General features: G+C 42.4%; 1 pseudogene; it reads right to left on the bottom strand.

The window, feature by feature from the left end:
• Positions 1-6,863: 6,863 nt before the first annotated feature.
• Positions 6,864-7,259, bottom strand: LOC102844710 (annotated as a pseudogene).
• Positions 7,260-17,877: the final 10,618 nt, after the last annotated feature.

The raw sequence follows: 17,877 nt of genomic DNA, 5'->3' as shown, positions 1-17,877 counted from the left end.
GTCCATATTGACTCATTCATTAGTTGATTCAATCCAATTACTAAAAATTATAATCATAATAGCAATAATATCAACAGCCAATACTACTAAATGCTATCAGCTAGACACAGTGGTATGCTTTGTACTTTATGCACTTTGTCATACTTAACCTTGTTGTTGTTGTCACAGCAACCCTATGAACAAAAGGCCTGAAGCCCCACCATGACTATCGACATTTATCACAGTTCATAGAGTTTCCAGAGGTATGTTGTTTAGGAAGTGGATGCCACTCTTGCTTCCAAACCCATCTTTTTTAAACAATTTCCTTATTTTTAATTTTATTTTATTATTTGTGTGTGTACTGTCACAGATGGAACTGACTAATAGTTGACTCTCCAGTGGGTTTTTAGAGACTATAAATTGCACTAGAGAAGACTGTCCACATTTTTCCTGCAGAGCCAGTGGTGGATTTTTAAATCTTAGTGTACCATAATTTACTAAACCACTCCCTTGTTGTTGTTGCTGTGTACCATAGAGTTGGAAGTGACCCATCGCTGACCCTCTGGTGGGTTTTCAGAGGCAGTTAACCACATGAGAGGAGATTGCCCATCTTTCTCCCACAGAGCAGTTGATGGCCTCAAACCACATGCCTTCAGGATTGCAGTGCAGCTTCTGCCACTAGGCCACCAGAGCTCCCTTATGTGCATATATATTTGAATATTTTATTGTGTTTTAGGCAAATGTGGATTGTTTGGTTTCATGTAGTAGATTGTTTAAAGGAGTACATTTCTTAGGATATTATTGTTTCTTTTATTGACTGATCTATTATTTTTAGAAGAAGAATTGATGCCTTTGAGTTGTGGTGCTAGAGGAGTCTTGAATATATTATGGACTGCTAAGAGAACAAACAAGTTGGTCCAGGTGAGGGTGAAACCAGGCTGCTCCTTGGAGGTAAGAATTTTGAAGCTCTTGGGGAGCTCTGGTGGCCTAGTGGTAAGGAGCTGCAACTACAATCCCAGAGGCACACGGTTCGAATTCACCAGATGCTCTGCCGGGAAAAGGAGGGACAATCTCCTCCTGTACTAGTCAGATCGGATTTGACGGTACACACACACACACACACACATACACACACACAGAATTTTGAAGCTCTGTCTGACATACTTTGGGCATATTGCCAGGAGGGACCAGTCCTTGGAAAGGGACATCATGCTTGGAAGGGTCGAGAGACAGAGCAAGAGATAAAGATTGGATGAGATGGATTGACCCAGTGATTGGGATAATGGGCTAGGTGTGTCAGAAACAATGAAATTGGGTTAAGATAGAGCAGGTTTCAGAGCTGGTTTACATAGGGTCTCTATGAGTCAGAGTCCAGTTGACGGCAAATAACAACAACAATCTATTATTTGACTGAAAGGTGACCACAAGGTGCGGCTTCAACTCCAGGATGAAAGGGTACATTAGTGAAATAGTCTTAGGGATAGTTCCACTAGTCTCTATCAATCTAGTAAATCTGGTCTTTTCCATATGAGCTTTGTGCTACAGTTTTTCTCCTATTCTAACTGGGACCTTATCTTCTGGCCCTGGTGAGTATGGTTGATACTGGCTGGTAGTGCCTGTCTAGTTCTTCTGGTCTTGGGCTAGAAGATGTGGGGTTATGTGGTCCACAGACCTGTGAACTAATTTCTTCCTTGAGTCTCTGGATTCCTCCACTCTCCTTTGTTCTAGATTGGAAGAGAAGTAGTTGTATTTTAGATACAACTTGCAAGGTTTTAAAAACTCAGTTGCTACTTTAGGGTGCTCTGATGGCATAATCATGGGGAATTGTGCTGCAAACCCAAATCCCGGGCCTCTGTGATAATTTGAATTAACCAACTGTCCTCAGGAGAAAGATGGGCAATAATTCTCCAGGGTTATTCTGACTTGACGATAATGAGTGAGATGTTTGTTGCTCATCATGTTGCTGTTATGTACTGTTGGAATCCACTCACAGCTGACACTCCAGCAGATTTTCAGAGGCATCAATCACAAGGGAGAAAGTTGGTCATCTTTCTCCCACAAAGCAGTTGATGGATTTGAAGTGAGTGTCTTTGAGTTGGCAGCTCCAAGTCCTTATCACCAAGCTACCAGATACAGCAACTTTATTTTGATTTGCAATTTGTGAAGGTGGCCACATTATATTCTCTCACTGTATGTAAAAGGGGTTTTAAAAAGACGCTTAAGGCAAGTTTACATAGTTATAGGGAGCTCTCAGTATAACTGGCAGACCAGTCCGTAGGATGCTGCACTGCTAAACTGAAGCCCTTAGCCCTCTGGCTGGGAAGGGCAATCTCCTCTCTTACAATCTACAGCCTTAGAAACCCCATAAATAGTAAGTCAGCTGTGACTTGATTCAGACTTGATGACAATGAAGGGTTTTTTTTCTGGAGACATATTTTAACTTGAAATGTAAGGGTTTAGAACATTAACATGTAAAAATAGAAGGATAACTATTAAAAAGTATGAGATACTTCAGTTAGCATAATGTCCTCCAGGGTCACCCATTTTGAACAATATTGCATGAATTCTTTGTTTTTCAATGCAGCGTAGTATTCCATTGTTTGAATATACCACAGCTTCTTTATCCATTCGTTTGTTGATGGGTACTTAGGTTGTTTCCAACCGCTTGTTATTGTGAACAAAGCCGCGATAAACTTGGGTGTGCATGTATCTGCTTGGGTGGCAGTTATGGTCTCTTTGGGGTATATTCCCAGTCGTGGAATTGCTGGGTCAAATGGTTTCTCTATTTGCGACTTTCTTTTTTTTTAAATGAACTTTGTTAAGTAAATCAGTATAAAAGAAACATTTTATTTTATTTTAAATTTTAAAAAGATAAAAACAAACCAACAAGCCACAGTCGCTGGGGTGCTAACAGTCTCCATCACTGATCTTCTTTGGAGCTGTGCAGAATGAATTGTAACCTAGTGCTAGGGCAGTCGTGCTGGCAGCCGGAAGCCCTGCCCCTCCAGCAGTTCAAAACCACCAGCAGCTTCTTGGGAGATTGATGAGCAATCTCCTATTTGCAACTTTTTGAGAAAGCACCACACCACCTTCCATAGTGATTGCACCATCTTCCTCCTTTTTCTATATGACTTTTCTCTCTGGCATGTTAACTTAAAAGTGGGATTACTGGGTCAAAGAATATGCTCACTTTGATTGCTCTTATTAACCTAATGATGAGGATATTTAAAAGTTATTAAAATAAGCACACTAATTGAACTACAATGGTGTGTGTGGATTTTATTGTCATAGCAATGCTTATAGTCAATACTTTAGAAAAAGAAAAATGGCAAACATGTTAAACAAATAAATTTAAAACCCTAACAACACCGAAAGTTACTGAAATATGTCTTCTAGTAACAAGTTCTATTTTATATTTACCAATTGGAAAAAATAGAATTAAAAGGAGTTTAGAAGTCATTAAGTTTAGCTCCTTAACTTACATTTTTTCTACTTTTCAGATGGGCCAAATAATAAGTGTTTGTAGTTAACAAAATGAGATATGTATATAATGCTCTTAACTCATTGCCTGGTATATAGTAAATGAGCAGTATATGTTTTACTGTTGGTACATACCAGATGGAAAGGCCATATTCCATCTATTACTTAATCTCTCTTTAATGATTATTATTACAGGTATTGTGTAAGGGAGTGCTTTGTAGCCTGTTGTTGTTGTTATGTGCTGTGGATTCACCTGTGACTCACAGCGACCCTATGGACAATAGCTCTGAACCCTGCCCTATCCTGAGCTAATCTCATTGTCTCTGACAACTCAATCCACTTCTCTAGTCACTGAGTCAATCCATCTCATCCTGGGTCTTCCTCTCCTGCACTGTCTCTCAGCCCTTCCAAGCATGATGTCCTCCTCCAAGGACTGGTTCCTTCTGGTCAGGTGCCCAAAGTATGTGAGACGGAGCTTCTGAATCATTGCCTCCAGGGAGCAGCATGGTTTCACGCTCTCCAGGACTGACCTGTTTGTTCTCCTGATAGTCCATGTATGTTCAACAGTCTTCTCCAGCACCACAACTCAAAGGCATTGATTCTTCTATCATCCTTAGTCATTGTCCAGTGATCTGATGCATAACATGTAATTGTGAGGACCATGGCCTGTATCATGGGCACCTTAGTCTCCAATTGACATCATTGACTAGTGATAAGAAATTGTACCATCATCCTTAAGGGAGCTCTGGTAGCCTAGTGGTAAGAAGCTGTGCTGTAATCCCAAAGGCACGTGGTTCGAAACCACCAGCTGCTCCAAGGAAGGACTGACAATGTCCTCCCTTGTGGTTAACTGCCTCTGAAAACTCATTGGCTGGTCAGCTATGAGTCGATTTTGACTTGACAGTACACAACAACAGCAACAACAAAAACAATAGCTATTGTGTTAAAATCTGGTTTTCTGGAGTGAACAAAATCCATCTCTGCCTTTGTGGAATTTATGTTCTAGGAGACAGACAATAAACAAATATATCATGTTGTTTTTATGTACAAATGAGTTGGAACTGATCCATAGTTGTCCATCCATTGGGTTTTCAGAGGCAATAAATCTTGTGGGAAGAGCTGGTGGAATAGAATTGTGTTGGCAGCTCAGCTTCTTAGTCCATCAGAACTCCCTAGAATGCTCCTTAAATGTGGTTGCCATCTATAAATATCATCTATGTACTGCTTACACTTGGGTTCTTCCTCCTACTAACTAGAAATAATGAAACAAGATTCTAGCCTTTCTATGCAAGCAAGGTGGTTTAGTCTATAGGGAACTGCACTGTTAACCTAAAGGCGGTCTGTTCAAATTAACCAGCAGCTCCGTGAGACAAAGATGGACAGTCTCATCTCATGTGATTTATAGCCTCCAAAAATGTGCTAGATGGTCAGTTATGAGTTGGCTCTGAATAGCAATGAGAGAGAGAGAGGAGGGAGGAGAGAGAAGGAAAGAAGAGGACAGAGGAGAGAGGGAAAGAGAAGAGAAGAGGAGAGGAGAGGAGAGGAGAAGAGAGGAGAGGAGAGGAGAGGAGAGGAGCGAAGAGAAGAGAAGGGAGGAGAGAGAGAGAGAGAGGAATAGAAAGAGAATAGCTTAATGAGACTTGGAGTGATGAAGTGATCCTGGCTCATAATTCACTGAACAGAAGATGTTTATGAGTTTATAAAGATTTATTTAGGCGAGAAGGAGTTTTACTAATAAGGAAATGTGGAGACTTCTGGAAAATAGCCCATCTAGGAGGGGTATAATGCGTGCACAGCTCATTCTCAAAGACGCTATTGCAGAGCTTCTGGGTCAAGCTCTTGTTCAATATCATTAATGACGGCTCTGCACCTGCTCTATCCTGTGCCATCTTCATCATTCCTCTCACACTCGAGCCCATTGTTACAGTCGCTGTGTCAATCCATTTGTTGAGGATATTTCCCCTCTTTTACTGATCCTCCACTTTTCCAAGCATGCTGTCTTTTTCCAAGGACTAGCTCCTCCTACAACATGCCCAAAGTGTGTGAGACAAAGTTTCATAATCTTTTCCTCCAAAGAGCACGGTGGCTGAACCATCTCCCATGTATATTTGTTTGTTCTATTGGCCAGTACCACAATAAAAGGCATCAATTCTTCTTTGCCATCTTTATTCACTGTCCAACTCTCAGAGCATATTAAGTAATTGAAAAGGCTATAACTTGGATCAGGTTTAATTTTTAAACAGACATCTTGCTTTTCAGCACTTTGAAAAGGTCCCTGACTGCAGACTTTCCTCTTGCAATATGCCTTTTAATTTCCTGACTCCTGGTACTAAGATGGAATCACTGACAACTTCAACCTTTTCTCCATCTGTCATGATGCTGCCTATTGGCCCAGTGATGAGGATGTCATGTCTTGGTCAAGAGATAACACTTACAGGATGGCACATGTGTACTGTATAACAAGGCATTCCAGTTGAATTCTCTTGTCTGGTATATAACTTTACTTTTTGGGAAGGTTGGCCCTTTGTCATAAGTAATGTTTCTTCACATGATCTAGAAGCTAATTCAAACTGGTTTTGCTTCAGACTTAGTTTTACAGAAGTCAATCTATTCAGAAAAATGATGTAATGCATGGGAATGTTAGCAATCACCAGATGTTACAAATAACGAAGTTAAAGACAAAACCAGGATACTGAGGGACTTAGAGGTGAAGTTCCAAGGTGAACCATAGTTTTCTATCTCAGTCAGATGGTGATTATGTTATGAAGGATAAAGTGAGATGAGGAAAAAGCAGGGGTACTGTGTTGGTTAGCATTTAAAACAAGTTTCTTAGTGCTGTGTACTGTTGAGTCAGAACTGACCCAGGGCTGACCCTCCAGGGGGTTTTCAGAGGCAGTAAATCTCTTGGGAGGAGACTGCTCATGTTTTTCTTGCATAGCAGCTGGTGGATTTGAACATGCGGGATGACACTGTAGCTCCTTACCCACTAGGACATTAGAGCTCCCTTTATATGAGGTAGCTTCTAATAATGTGCCCTGAAGGGAAGAGAGGGGATAAGTCACAGAAATACCAGAGGAACAACAGTTCCAGGCAAGTTTTTACACGAAAGTTTTGAGCAAAACTTTGCTGAAAGAAAAAACTTTTTCTTTCATATTTTGGAAATTCACAAAATCTATGTGAGCCTGAAGTATATTTTGTTCTATATTAGTTAGATGTTGAGAAAAGTGATTGCCAGTATGATTATAGCCACTATTTCGCTTTAATATTTCACTTTAATAACAAAGCAATGTTTTTGCTGTTTTTTTTTTTTTTTTTTTTTTTTTTCAGTTCAATGAGAGACTTTATTGAGGGCCCCAGGGTCATGGGGCTCAGAAGAAGGCCACCTACAGGAGGCAAGGGAGCTCTTATTTGACCTTCATCTTGGGGCGCAGGTTGTTGATATGTCCACACTTCTTGCGGTAATTGACAGCACGGGGATGCAGGCGAGCATAACACTTGCGGCAGATCATCTTGTCGCAGTTATACTTCTGGGCGAGCTGGCGCAAGGAAGGATCGATAATGCCACCACGTAGACACAGCACCAGATGCAGGGTGGACTCTTTCTGGATGTTGTAGTCTGAGAGTGTATGGCCATCCTCTAGCTGTTTGCCCACAAATATCTATCAGGCGCAAATATCCTGCTGGTCAGGAGGGATGCCCTCCTTGTCTTGGATTTTGGCTTTGACATTCTCGATGGTGTCGCTGGGCTCGACCTCAAGAGTGATGGTTTTGCCAGTCAGGGTCTTCACAAAGATCTGCATCTTTGTGTCTGCCTCTTGGCCACCTCGTTGAAGAGAAAGAGGGCGACCGCAATGTTTAATTTTTAAAACATTATTTAAAAGAAAATTTACTGAACAGATTGGTATTTCATGAAACCATTAATCCATGTTTTGTTTTATGACATGAATACAATCCCCAACTGTGTCATCAGCACTCTTCCCAGTGTCTCTCACTCTTTGGTTCTTCTTTCCATTTGTCTCTCCATCTTCCCCTTCCTACTTCTACTCAAGTTTTATGATGCTTTTGTGATCCTATGTAGCTAAGGGTTTTAAATGCTGAGTAACTCCTATAAAATCACCCAATAAAGCCTGACTCTCACTAAACTGAGTTTGAATTGGATTTCACAAACATTTATCAGGTCAATATTTTCGGTAACTTACTGGCAAACTCACATAGGATAAAGTGGCCAGAAAGCACCAATTCCCTAGCTAGGGAATTGACCCCAGGTCAGGGGACCATACTGACTAACCAGTTACCAAGAGAGGCTGAGACAGTGAGTGCCCTGGGTACTGTTAAGGGCTAGAACTGCTACCTGATTTCACTCTCATAGAAGATGTTTGGAGTCTACCAGGAAGGAAATTATTACACTTGCATTAATGCAACAGTATTTCTGGCAGGAGCAAAAAGGTGGTTATAGCAGGAGGTAGCCCCCTCCTCAGTCAGTCACATAAGCTGAGGCTGAACTATAACCAAGTCTCAGTTCTCTTAACTCCAGTCACCTCAACTTACCCCCTCAGGGGGAAATAGGGAGTGGTGAAGCCAGAGAAAGATCTCTAGTTTTAGCATGTTTCAGGTACTGACAGCATTTTTTCACCAATTTAGGGGTTTGTTTAGGATTCTCTGTCCACTGGGGGTGGTGACTCTAGTGAAGGAGGAGTCCTGCCTTGGTTTGGGGGACTTGCTCCACAAAGTGCCTACTTCCTGGTAAGAGCCACAGAAAAACCTGAGATGGTTGAATGGAAGTTAGCAAAAGGGATGCAAAAGAACAAAGGACAAATTATCATGGCAACCAGGCAACCTCATGCACTGGGAAAATGGGATGGTAAGTACCAATCTGGTGGTTGGATACTTTGGGGAGTCGAGTGTGTGTAACTGAGATGTATCTTATTTTATTATTTTGTGTGTGTCTACCGTCAAATTGGATCTGACTGGTACAGGAGGAGCTTGCTCCGCCTTCTCCAGCAGAGCATCTCGTGGATTCGAACTGCTCACCTCTGGGATTGCAGTGCAGCTTCTTGCCACTAGGCCACCAGAGCTCCCTAAGATGTATCTTAAATATGAGGTGGTTGTGGAGTCCCAATTCATGGGTTCACTTTAATTCTCCTGTGAGGGAAATGGTCAAAGTCTAGTGAAGTGAACCTCAGAGATAAGGGGGCACAGAGAAACTCCCAGATAAGGGGGCTTGAGCACACAGGACTCAGGTTGTGCAAGAAACCTACAGAATAGGGAGTTGAGTGCACAGGGCTTACAATGTGGAAGAAACCTCCAGATAAGGGTGAGTTGAGCACACAGAGAAACTCAGATGTCAAACACTGAGGCCAAATGAAAATAAGAAACAAACATTCCAAGTTTAGGAAAGAAAGGAGAAAAGGGAATGGAAGAGGCTACCAGGGACATTCCTCCTGAGAGTTCTTTAGGGAGGATGGTTGGGAGTTTGGGAGGGTAGCTCTCTTTATATATAAAGAGCGCTCTGGTGTCCCAGTGGTAAGAAACTATCCCACAATCCCGAAAGCTGTTGGTTCAAATCCACCAGCTATTCTGCCAGAGAAGGATGGACCATCCCCTCCAAGCCATTAACTGCCACTGAAAACCCACTGGAGGGTTAACTATGGGTCAGTTCTGACTCCATGGTACACAACAACTAAATACACATTTATCAGAACAAGAGAACACGGCTCTATCATTCAGAATTAGGAAAAGTGTGCATCAGGGTTGTATCCTTTCTCCATATCAATTTAATCTGTTTGCCAAGTGAATTATTCAAGAGCCTGAGCTCCATGAAGAAATAATGTAGCATAAGGATTGGAAGAGGACTCATCAATAACCTTAGTTATGCAGATGGCACAACCTTGCTTGATGAAAGTGAGGACTTTGAAGCACTTGCTGCAGAAGGTTAAACACTGCGGCCTTCAAAGTAGATTGCAGAGCAACATCAAGAAAATGAAAATTCTCATCACTGGACCGATAGGCAACATCATGATAGACGGAGAAAAGATTGAGACCAAAATGATTTCATCTTACTTGGATCCACTATCAAATACATTTGATACCAGCAGTCAAGAGATCAGGAGACATTGCCGTGGGAAAATATGCAGGCAGGGATCTCTCCAAATTCTTGTGGAGCAATGGTGTCAGTTTGAGGACTAAGTATGTCTGATTTAGGCCATGGTCTTTTCAGTTGCATCTGAGAGCTGGGCAATGAATAAGGATGACAAATTAATTGATACTTTAGAACTGTGGTATTAGAGAATAGTGCTGACTATGGAAAAAGAACAAACAGATATGTGTATGTCTTAAAGAAAATGCAGCCAGAGTATTCCTTGGAGTCAAAGATGATGAAGCTTCATGTCACATACTTTGGGCAGGTTATTAAGAGAGGTTATCCTTGGAGAGGGACAGCATACTTAGAAAAGCGGAGGGATGTCGAAGCAGAGGAAGACCTCTAACTATGTGAATTGATACAGTGACTGCAACAATAGGCTTGAGTGTATCAAAGATTATGAGGATAGCAGAGAATAGAACAAGGTTCAGATCTATTGTTTATAGGGTCATTATGAGTCAGACTTCATACAGTCAGGAAATTAAAAGAGGAATTGCAGGCCATAGTCTTCACAATTACTTGCTATTCATCATAGAGCTGGATAATTACTAAGGATGATAGAGGAATTGATGCCTTTGAGTTGTGATGCTGGAGAGGAGTCTTGAACCTATAGCATAGACTGCCAAGAAAGCAAACAGGTCTGTGCTGGAGAGAGTGAAACCAAATTTCTCTTTGGAGGCTAGGATTGTGAAGCTCTGTCTTACATACCTTGGGCATGTTGCCAGGAGAGAATGATCCTTGGAGAAGGATATCATGCTTTGAAAGGTGGAGGGATAATGCAGGAGAGGAAGACCCTGGATGAGATAGATTGATTCAGTGAGTTGGGCAATGGGACTAGCTGTGTCAGAGTCAGTAAGACTGGCTCAGGACAGGTCAGGCTTCAGAGCTATTGTACATTGGGTGGTTATGGGTTGCAGGTGACTCAACTGCACATAACAACAACATGAGTCATATCTAACACCAGCAACATATATATGTCTGTGTGTGTATATGTGTGTGTCTTGTTCCTAAGTGTTTTTTCTTATGGTTGGTCCCTGCTTCCTTTTCTGTACTCTCTAGTTGTAGAGAAATTGAACTGATTTTTGAATGTTGATTTTGTATCATTATAAAATTTTTTGCTATCTGAATTTGACTGAACGTTAAACCCTCTGGGGGGGGGAAGTGTGCTAATCTAGGACCTTATGTAACTAAAGGAAGAGATGGAGAAACATAAGTTTGTGATTCAGAATTCAGTGAAAGTTTTAACAGACAAGATTTCACCTTTTTCATTCCTTGAAGAAGTTGTAAATGAAAGGAGCCACTAGGGTGGGGTCAGAGTACAGCAGTTAAGAGATTTTAAATTGATAAAAAGTTTGTTTTTTCCCTCTCTGTACTGTTCCCCTAGACTAATCTTTGTTGGAAAGTATTTGGTTGCTTTTCTGTTTGGTATGGAGGAGATCATGCTTATTAACTCTATGTATGGAAGGAAATTAATTTCCTACTTCCCAGCGATATTAAAATTCCTGGGCCTCAGATGGAGAAGAGATTGAGGTTGTTAACAATTACAGCTTGCTTGGCTCCACAATCAACACTTTTGGAACCAGCAGTTAGGAAATAAAAAGACAAATTGCACTGGGAAAATCTGCTGTCAGGGACCTCTCCAGAGTACTGAGAATTATGTTATGATGTCAGTCTAGAGACTAAGGTGTGCCTGGTCCAAGCCATGGTTTTTGCAATTACTTACTGTGCATCAGAGAACTGAACAATGACTAAGGATGGCAGAAAAGAATTGATGCCTTTGAGTTGCGGTGCTGGAGAAAATGGACTGTCTGTCTTGGAGAGGATGAACTCAAGTTTCTCCTTGGAGGCTAGGATTTTGAAGCTCTGTCTTACATACTTCGGGCAAGGGGATAGGAGGAACCAGTCCTAGGAGAAGGACATCATGCTTTTAAGGGTGGAGGGACAGCACAGGAGAGGAAGACCCTGGATGAAATGGATTGATATAGTAACTGAGGTAATGAGAGTAGGTGTGTGGAGTCAGTCACTGGCTCGGAATAGGGCAGGTTTCAGAGCTGTTGTGCTGGGTCACTATGAGTTGCAGGGAAATCGATGGCATGTAACATTAAGAGAGTCAAAAGAGAGTCAAAAGTTATCTGAATGCAGATAAACCGAGAGCTCCTTCATAACAACAACAACAACAGAGTCAAAGATTACCTGTGAATGCAGTTAAACCCAGAGCTCCCTCAAGAAGTTCTTAGGGCTCTCAAACTTTTAGAAGTGCCAATATCCCCTGGCTTGTACTTTCTCAGAAATTCGGGCAGTAGGAAGCTTAAAGCATGATAGGCTGATGCTCAAATTAGCAGTGGTTCCAACACCTGCTTCCCAGGCTACTCTGACTCCACCAACGAACCACGGCTCCCAGTTACTTTATAATGACTCCAAAAGGGTTGAAGTGATTGAGGTAAAAAGATCTAAAAATTAGGGCTAGGTATATCTATTACATTTAAGACAGATTTAGAGATAAAAGGCCGAGGCAGCTAAAAGGGAAGCTGAAGATGTAAGGATTATGATGTAGACACCAAGAAGCAGATGACTAGACAGTAAACAAAGAAAAGTTAAATTTAAGAGAAAAAAATATTAAAAAATAAAAGCCCCTTATTCACCGTCCACTTCCCGTCTCAAAATCTAAATGTGGTTACCTTCGAGTAGAGAGAGTCCTGCCTGCCCACCTCCGGCAGCACTACCTGCAGATGACATGTCTCGTCATCTCTCAAGCAAAACCACAACGTGAATTTGTTCTGTATGTACTGTTAAGGAGCAGCCATTTTTTTTAAATATATATTTTTTGTGTGAGTGTACCGTCAAATCGGATCTGACTGGTACAGGAGGAGATTGTCCCTCCTTCCCCGGCAGAGCATCTGGTGGATTCCAACCGAGCACCTCTGGGATTGTAGTTGCAGCTCCTTGCCACTAGGCCACCAGAGCTCCCCTGGAGCAGCCACTTTTAATTATCTCAGGATGACAAAATCAGCTTTAGGGTGGTTTCTGTCATAATTTTGACTACTTGTAATTTGATTATGCTCATTATAATCTCAAAGGAGAAAAAAACCCCACAAACCTTTGTAAAAAAAAGCAAAAACAACAACAAAAAAATGGAAACTTATTCCGAGCATTCCAGCTCTGATATCCTAGTGGCAAAAAGCTGCACTGCAACCTCGAAGGCACAAGGTTCTAGGCCACCAGCTGCTCTGTGGGAGAAGGATGGGCAATCTCCTCTTGTGCGATTAACTGCCTCAGCTATGGGTCAGTTCCAGCTTTACAGTACACAACACAACAACATGTACTGATAAGTAGTTGGTTTGTATGAAAAGGTTACAAAGGCTAAAGAGAAAAGGTTTCTCTTTCTATGAAGATGGCGCCAAAAGTGAAGAAGGAAGCCCCTGCCCCTCCCAAAACTTAAGCCAAAGCAAAGGCATTAAAGGCCAAGAAGGCGTCCTGGAGGGCATCCACAGCCAAAAAAAAAAAAAGAAGATCCTCACGTCACCCACCTTCCCGCGGCCTAAGACGCTGAGACTCCGAAGGCAGCCCAAATACCCCATGGCATGGATCAGGTGCAACTTAATCTCTGCTTCTCAGTACTCTGGAGAGGTCTCTGACAGCAGACTTCCCCAAGGACTGCTAAGAGAACAAGCAGGTTTGTCCTGGAGAGGGTGAAACCAGGCTGCTCCTTGGAGGCAAGGAGTCTGAAGCGTCAATCTGACATACTTTGGATATGTTGCAAGGAGGGACCAGTCCTTGGAGAGGGACGTCACGCTTAGAAGGGGAGAGGGACAGTGTAGAAGAGGAAGACCCTTAATGAGATTGATTGATTCAGTTACTGGGGTAAGGGGGCGTAGGTGTGTGAGAGACAATCAGATTGGCATAGGATAGAGAAGGGTTTAGGGCTGTTGTACATAGGGTTGCTATGAGTCACAGGCGACTAGACGGCACATAACAACAACAAGAACAACAACATCCTCATCTCTAGGGTGCTCTTATGGTCTAGTGGCAAGAAATGGTGCTGCAATCCCGCAGGCATGAAGTTCGAGGCCACCAGTTGCTCCACAGGAGAAGGATGAGTAATCTCCTCCTGTGCAATTTACTGCTTCTGAACTGAAAACCCATAGGAGGGTCTGCTATGGGTCTGTTCTGACTCGATGCTACACAACAACAATCCTCACCTCTCTCACAACAGTAACAGGAATCCTAACAGTGAGTGGGTCCTGGGGAGGGGGTGGGGGACTAGCTTTGAGACTGACTGCAACGGAGGTCAGCAGACAGATATCTATGAGTCATAAATTTACTGACAAACACCTGACACTCCCTACGGAAAAGAGTGTCTAGACAGACATTAGAAAAACCTTGAGAAGTATAGGTGAAGACATGACCAACAAGTATGGAGAAGAAAATGGGGAGGTTTTTTTGTTTTTTTAAGAAATAAACTTTAGACAGGTCCATCTTCAGAGTAGGAAGAACAAAAAGCTGGCATAATGAGTCACAAACTGGCCCAAAAGAAACAAAGTAAGTGGCATGATAAACCACATAGCCTCTGGAATGTACTCAAACTAGATAAAAGAGGGAGGGTAGAAGTTTGTAAAAAAAGGGTGATATGATGTAGGGGAAAGTCTCTATACCCTGTAGTACCCAATTAAGAAGAATGAAGGAAGGGACTTGTGATCTAGGGGGATAAAAACTTCTATGGCATTATGGAAGACACTCCAGCCTGCTTGTCTGTCAGGCTTGAGAGCCTGATTCTGTAGATTTTCCTAATAAAGCCTCACTCTTGCTAAACTGAGTTTGGATTGGATTTCATGAATCATCAGGTCAATTAATATATGGGTAATTTATCAACAAATTCTTATGGGATTAGGTGGCCAGAAGGCACTGACTCTCTAGCCAGAGATTGGCCCCAGGTGAGGGGATCCCACTGATTTATCAGTTGCCAAGAGGAGCCCTGGTTATTGACAACGTTTTTTCATGGTCCCTGATGTTACTGTCTGAAACGTGCTAAAACTAGAGTCCTCTTTCTTTCCTCACCCCCTGCTGTTATTTCCCACAAGGAGGCGAGTTGAGGTAATTGGAGTTAACTGACATCCCCCCCCCCCACACAATTTAGCAAAACAAGCGAAAAAGTTTTACCAAGGTAGTAAGACAGAGGCATAACTAGTGTTAAGTTAATCCACACAGAAGAGGTAAAAGTGAAAAAGAAAGAAGAGGGGAAAGGGGAAAGGACCCCTGGAAAGGCAGGGATGAACCCAAATCTTAAAACATACTCTCAGCAGCAAAAGAGAGCAAGAGTTAAAGGCCAGACTCCGAGATGGGTACTGCCATTATCGACTCTGTAGGATATGAGTGATAGGAATGAGCGTGTTTGAGACAGTGGGGTTGGCATAGGATAGAACGGTGTTTAGGGCTCTTGTACATAGCGTCGCTATGAGTCGCAAAAGACTCAATGGCACATAACAATAACAGATTTCATGACACTTACAGTCCAGCGCCTCCTAGGAACTCCTTGGTGTAACCTTTTGGCTCCTGGTGGAAATAGTATTATGTTGGTGGAAGTTCAATAATTTCCTTAGAGATCCCTGCCCTCCTCTATGAGAATGAGAGAAATGAGGTAGCAATTCTAGCCCTTAACACTGTCCATTTTATAGGTCTATTTTTTGGATGCAAGTTGTGTCATAGGGATGGGAGTAGTTCCTAACTCAAAGATTCCAACAGTTTTATTCAGGCCAGGAAACCTGCCCATCATTTCATTTTTGAGTTTTGGTCTACCTTTATCTTCCACTCCATCCAGGACCTTCTGTGATCTCTTTCAGAGATTAGTAGTGGTACCATCTAGTTCTGGTTTTAGGCACTTGATGTCTACTAATGTGCTAATTGTTTCCATGCATCCTTGATTTTCCCCACTCTTCTATACTTCAGACAGGCACATACAGGGATTTTTTTTAAAGTGGGTAAAACATTCACAAAGTACTGAAGAGCAATGGTGTTTCTCTGGAGACTAAGGTGCATTTGATACAGGCCATGGTCTTTATTATCACTTGTTATGCATCAGAGAGTTGGATAATGACTAAGGAGGATAGAAGGAGAATTGATGCCTTTGAGCTGTGGTGCTGGAGAAGAGTATTGAGGGTACCATGGACTGCTGGGAAAACAAACAGATTCATCCTGGAAAGGGTCAAACCGGGCTGCTCCTTGGAGGCAAGGATTCTGAGGCTCCATCTAACATAGTTTGGACGTGTTGTAAGGAGGTCCTTGGAGAAGGACATCATGCTTGGGAGGGTGGAGGGACAGCGCAGGAGGGGAAGGCCCTCTACGAGGTGGATTGATTCAGTGACTGGGGTAATCGGGATGGGAGTGTCAGAGACAGTGTGATTGGCACAGGACAGAGCCGAGTTTAGGGCTGTTGTACATAGGGTCGCTATGAGGTGCAAGCGACTCGATGGCACATAACAACAACAACAACAAAACATTCACATGCTATAAACATCAAAAAGGGAGCTCTGGTGGCCTTGTGGCAAGAAGCTGCATTGTAATTTCGAAGGCACCAGCTGTTCCGTAGGAGAAGGATGGGCAATCTCCTGCCTGAAAACCCGCCGGAGAGTCAGCTATGGGTCGGTTCCACAACAACAATAAGAACAAACCATCAAAAACTATAAAGAGTAGTCAATGAACAGTTTTCCTTTCTTTCCAGGCTCATCTATGCAATTCCCATTGCTATTAACTGGTAACATTTTAATTCTTTCAAGAATCAAAACATCAAACATGGATCTATAAGCCAAGTAAGTGTTTTACCTAAAATTAACATAGATAAACACTGATATAGGATGATACTTTTCCAGGAGCTTGCATTTCTATTAAATGAAAACAAAACCAAATTCACTCACCTTTCTCCTTACGTTCCAGGCACCCCATTGGCCAAGGAGGACCAGAAGGCTTGAAACCGGAAACACAAAAGAGCGGGGAAAAGCAGCACCGGAAGTGCTGGCAGAAGCCCACCTCACTTGCTGAGGTACCTCAGCGTGTTGAAACTGAGCTGGTTCACAGCATTCCCAATATTTCCACCAAAAGTCCAGTGGTCCCTCCCCCCCCTTTCATGTCCCGCAGCTTAATTTATCCCTTCACTGGCTGCCAAGGAGGCGCCTGAACTGCCGGGTTGGGGGTGTCTGAAGAAGCTGTTGTCTTCGACCTCGATCTTTCTGCTTGAGCTTCTCAGGGATATTGAAGCAGTCGGTTAGTAAAGTGGGTCTTATCTGTTCTTTATAGAGATGTATAGACACATTCTGTGAATGTACGTACCTTTTAAAAATTTCTCGAGTTTGTGTTAATACCGCACAACAAACACGGGTTGTGAATATGAAATTTTCTCAACATCATTTCAAATTTTTGTTGTTGGAATCTCGACTTTCTTGGGTGAATAGTGCTTCGCAGAATGTTTGGGTGTTGGGTTTTTTTTTTTTTTTTTGGTTGTTTTTTGTTTTTTTTCAATAATGTAAAATCCCCTTACAGGCATAAAAACCTTTCCATAGGTGTGTATCATTTTCTCTAAGGAAAATGTCTGAATTTCCCCCTTATTTGTCTGGTAGTTTTGCTCCTTCTGAAGGACCTTGTGTAGCAAAAGGTAATAGAATTTTCCCCTTGGAGTGACTGCCATGCTAATCCCCATACGCTCCACTGTAGATGTAAATGATTCCTGCCATTGTCCCGATCTTTCACTTCCTATTGGATTTGTGAGCAGTCAGTGTGAACTCTTAAGGTGCTTATACTGTTGTTATGTGCCAGTCAAGTGGAACCCGCACAGAGCTGACCCTCCCGAGGGTTCCAGAAGCTGTAAATTCCAGGGCGAAGAGATTGCCTCCTCCCACTGAGAAGCTGGTAGAGTCAAGCCCTTGTACCTTTGGGTTGCCCGCGCAGCTCCTTCTCTTGTTCACTGGAGCTCCCGAAGGCGTTTATGGGAACGATTGTAATCATCAGAGAGGCTAGTGTGGCCAGCTGGAACCCATCAGCTGCTGTGGGAGAACACTTACTGCCTTGTGAGAATCGACTGGAAGGTTTTTTTTTTACTTTATTATTAATTTCAATGAAAATTTACAGAGACTTTGGGTTTCCATTCATTCATTGTTGCACTTTTCTTCCCCCTTAACCCTCCCCGCTAGTACACTACCCTCTTGGAAAAGTAACAGAAAAATTCTTTCATTGTTTTACAATCTCTCCCCCCCCAGGCCCACTCCGCTATACAGCTTTCGCTCTGGACTCCT

The sequence above is a fragment of the Elephantulus edwardii genome, unplaced genomic scaffold (assembly GCF_000299155.1).
Source record: "Elephantulus edwardii isolate Elephantulus edwardi_28Jun2011 unplaced genomic scaffold, EleEdw1.0 scaffold00029, whole genome shotgun sequence".
Classification (NCBI taxonomy): Eukaryota; Metazoa; Chordata; class Mammalia; order Macroscelidea; family Macroscelididae; genus Elephantulus; species Elephantulus edwardii.
The sequence above is the reverse complement of the archived record's forward strand: the minus strand, read 5'-3'. Positions and strand labels throughout refer to the sequence as shown.